The sequence below is a fragment of the Octopus bimaculoides genome, chromosome 11, assembly GCF_001194135.2.
Source record: "Octopus bimaculoides isolate UCB-OBI-ISO-001 chromosome 11, ASM119413v2, whole genome shotgun sequence".
Lineage (NCBI taxonomy): Eukaryota > Metazoa > Mollusca > Cephalopoda > Octopoda > Octopodidae > Octopus > Octopus bimaculoides.
The window spans coordinates 25,130,267-25,134,495 of record NC_068991.1 but is presented as its reverse complement, the minus strand read 5'-3'; the positions used below and the strand labels follow the sequence as shown (position 1 = coordinate 25,134,495).

Genomic DNA, 4,229 nt, shown 5'->3' with positions numbered 1-4,229 from the left:
CTCGAATCCTCGTCCCGATATAGAAATCAATAAACAAAGCTTTCACTGATTTGTGCGAAGCTGAATATAGATTAAAATAACGGTGTGTATACAACATATAAAATATCCATATACACGTAGATCTTGTATATACCCTACTTAAGACAGTAGGGCGTAACTTGAACGATGTTTGGTTATTTCTGGTAGGTCAAATGATTACATAGAGGCCCTTCATTGAATCGACTGAGATTATGAATTAGGTAAATCTAAGATATATTTTTCAAATTAAAATGCAAACAAAATATGGATAAAAAAGAAACAAACATAAAGATTCGTTTGAATTTTAGCAAAATATTTATTGATCAGAAAAAAATTCAATATTTAATATAATATTCATTATCTTTTGTATGTGGTCTATGGCTTGTAAGCCAGCATTAAAATCGTCCCATGCATGTGAGCAGCACTCAAATTTAGATATCAATTAATTAGATTTAACCAAATTAATGTTATAAATTAATTAATACCGATTAGCTGCATATTTTTTTATTCGGACGAGACTTTCTGAAAACACTGTAGCAAGATTATATTCTTTTATATCAAATTTTAAAATAAATATGAATAATTTTTTGTTCTTATTTATGTCCTGTGTGTATACAGCTGTATGCGTGTGTGTGAGTGTATATGTGTGGGCGTGTGTTGTATGTTTAGTGTATACGCACGGGTGTATGTCTGTGTATAAATATAAATCTATATGAAAACATCAGTAATTATATAATTTATTAGGTGCACGCAATGAATCATTATCGGTTTGGCAGTTACCTACATATTCACGATCAGTATGTTTACGTTCGAATCTGCGAGAACGTATTAAGAATGAATAGGATACGTTGTCATTTGGATTCTCGTTGTTCTGCGAGCATCTCATGAATTACTATCTCTTTAGTAAACATCGCAAGTATCAGTAGATAATTTGTTTGCTGATTTCTGCAAACAAGATCCAAATCTCGTATTTAAATTCATTGTTCTGATGTAGTTTTGACTGAAGAGACAAACAATGAGGTCGAAACACCTCATCAATGAATCGTATGTGTTATGAACACACAGAAGCTAAAAAGAGATCTCCGATGATGAAATACAACAGCAATCAGCATGTTCACGTTCGAATCTCCCAGAACGTAGAAAGAATGAATAAATATGTTAGTGATGTAATTGTATAATTATATGACTATATAATAATTAAATACATTAATGCTATAATAATTATATAAGCTATTCGTAATTTTTATTTTATGTCTTATGCTTCTAGCCAGAAGCAAATACTTAGAGCCGTCTTATTAACTCCAGAAAAAAAAGGGATTGTTTGTTTGTTTGTTTGTTTTATATACTTAATCTCATGTTAATTCAGGAGAATTCTTGATTTCATAATATAATCTTCCTTGATGGATGTTCAATTGCTTTTCTCTTCAATCTCCACACGAAAATAGATGCAAAGCAGCAAGGATTTATCTTGTCTAATGGCTAGGCCACCATATGTGTGCATGCATGCGTGCGTGTGTGTATGCATGCGTGTGTGTGTGTGTGTGTGTGTGTGTGTGTGTATGCGTGTATGGGAAGTGAGACAGAAAAGGAGAAAAAGGAGGTGGTATGAGAAGAGAGGGCTATAACCGTATGCCTGGGTAGATGGGAATAAATTTAACTGTTTCGGAGAGACAGATTACATTGTAATAGCAGCGGGAGAGACACAGACAGGCAGCACATCTATGAGGCAGTGGTGTAGCAGTAGAAAAGGAGGTAGACAGAAGATAATATCTCTGTGAGATGATTGCGTGGCAGTGGTAGAAGAATTAGAGACGAGAAACAGTTTATCTTTGGATTCGTGATGTAATAGCGGAAGAAGAAACAGAGAGAGGAAGTTTACAGGTCAGTGGTGTTGTAGCTATAGAAGAATGTGTTGGCACTCCGTCGCTTACGACGTCGAGGGTTCCAGTTGATCCGATCAACGGAACAGCCTGCTCGTGAAATTAACGTGCAAGTGGCTGAGCTCTCCACAGACACGTGTACCCTTAACGTAGTTCTCGGGGAGATTCAGCGTGACACAGTGTGACAAGGCTGACCCTTTGAATTACAGGCACAACAGAAACAGGAAGTAAGAGTGAGAGAAAGTTGTGGTGGAAGAGTACAGCCGGAGCCTCGTAGAGCTTAAGGTGTTTTCGCTCAATAAACACTCACAACGCCCGGTCTGGGAATCGAAACCGCGATCCTATGACCGCGAGTCTGCTGCCCTAACCACTGGGCCATTGCGTCTCCACAATAGAAGAATAGTATGAAGAAACAGCACCTTTCTGGACCAGTGGTTGATGTCTATTGATACAATTGGTCGAAAAACCATTGTGTATGAAACATCATTCCTTATATATGACTAGTACTGCAATGTAGACCGTAATTTTGTCATGTAAATAGCAAATTGATCGAATCTGAAATATTTTCTGGCTCTGACTTAACTGTCCAGTATTTATAATGTCGCTTTGTCAACGAGAGATCAGAGATTGATTTCTAGCAAGTATAGTATAAGGACTTTGAAGGTTGATTCATTAGAGATATCGCTTTGAGGTGTAATTAACCATCTCTATCATTTCTTAATGACTAGATTTTTGACAGGACGAGACATGTCACTTTGTGAAGTCTCAAACAGAGAGGCAGACTTGTTCATGACTAGATTCTGTTCATGACTGACTAGAGACATCAAGATGACCAACTAGATGTCACAGGTCTCCAATATCAGGGTTAACCTGAGGTCAATCATTTGGAAGGAATACTGAAATAGGTGATATAAATACCAGTAATCTCCATTTTGCTAAGGTAAATTTAAAAGAACAATATAGGAAAAATTTAGCAATGAAAGAAAACGTCATGGTTAACTGCGAAAAGAATCAGTATAATGTTGATCTGAAAAAAAAAAAGAAGCAACAAATAGAGAAATGGTAATGAAGAGCCTCAAATTAGCCATGGATTTAAGATATTTCAGAACAATATCAGAAGATGTGAGATCAAAGACATAAAATGGCGGAATAAACCCAGTTGCAGGGGCTTTAGTAAAACTAGACCAGTCTGGTAAAATCAAAAGATTACAATAACAAGGAGAACTAAGCTTTTATGAGCAATAATAATTTCAATTGCACTTTATGGGTGCAAATCATGGATGTTGAATGTTGAAAGTGAGAAAGAGATAAAAGATTATGACCTTTGAAGTGTAATAGTATGAGGGGTCGTATTACATAAGGAGAGGGGGAAGATCGAACTAAAGAGTGTTAGGAAAGAAATTGTGGAGAAATTGTGGCGAACTAAAAAAAGACTCTTCAGTTAATTGTTAAAAGCGGAAATGGTTTGGTTAATTGTTAAAGGCGGAAGTAGTTTGGTTATGTAACGTGATATGATAACCGGAAGAATACGGTCGTATACTGAAAAACCACCGCCTTGCCTATCTCTAGTGAAAGGGAAACGAAGTATTACAAAGTGGATGGTTGACCAACATCAAGAATGAGAAAGGGAGGAAGACGGTGGAGAATTTGAGGTTGACTGATGACCAGGAAAGAAAGACAAATGAATCACGTATTTTGCTCTGCTCTGCACGTAGTATGCGCGTGCGCACATACACACAAACACATGTGTGTGGTTGTTCGATATTTCTTATTGTTTGTCTGTGCGTGTGTTTGTGTTCGTAGCATTTATGTTTACCACTATGTCGAATTTTACCCTTTAAAAAACCCTGTAACCTAGTGATTTGATAGATATCTATAAGACCAACACCAGATTTAAAATAAGTACTATGATCGATAAAATCGATTAAAATACCCGCTTAAAGACCATAATTGCCTAGTATGACGGCAATCCAATGACAAAAACCAGTTAAAGATTAAAATATATATACTACAAACAAAAAGGATATGTTTAACTCCTAACAATGTTCAGATATTTCAGGACTGTTTCTCAACATTATATATTTCTTCACCCATCATAATGATATTTACCATAATAATACTTATCATTATTACAAACAACTTCATAGTTATAATTAAAAAGCAGTTTCATCGCTTAGTTTCACAAAAGAATGATGAAATTAACAGGTTTTCATTCTAAAAAGAAAGAACAGAAATACAATAAAGAACTTTAATGGAATGAATAGGTATATATAAAGTAAGCATCTCTCTCTCTCTCTCTCTCTCTCTCTCTCTCTCTCTCTCTCTCTCTCT

General features: G+C 35.6%; 1 protein-coding gene across 1 annotated transcript in view; it reads right to left on the bottom strand.

Moving 5' to 3' along the window:
* Positions 1-320: 320 nt before the first annotated feature.
* The window catches only part of LOC106869640 (uncharacterized), a 13,116-nt gene continuing 9,207 nt past the window's right edge, over positions 321-4,229 (bottom strand). Inside the window, exon 4 of the mRNA XM_014915454.2 lies at positions 321-4,112. The gene's annotated coding sequence lies outside the window, so the exon portion shown is untranslated. The remainder of the gene's footprint in view (positions 4,113-4,229) is intronic.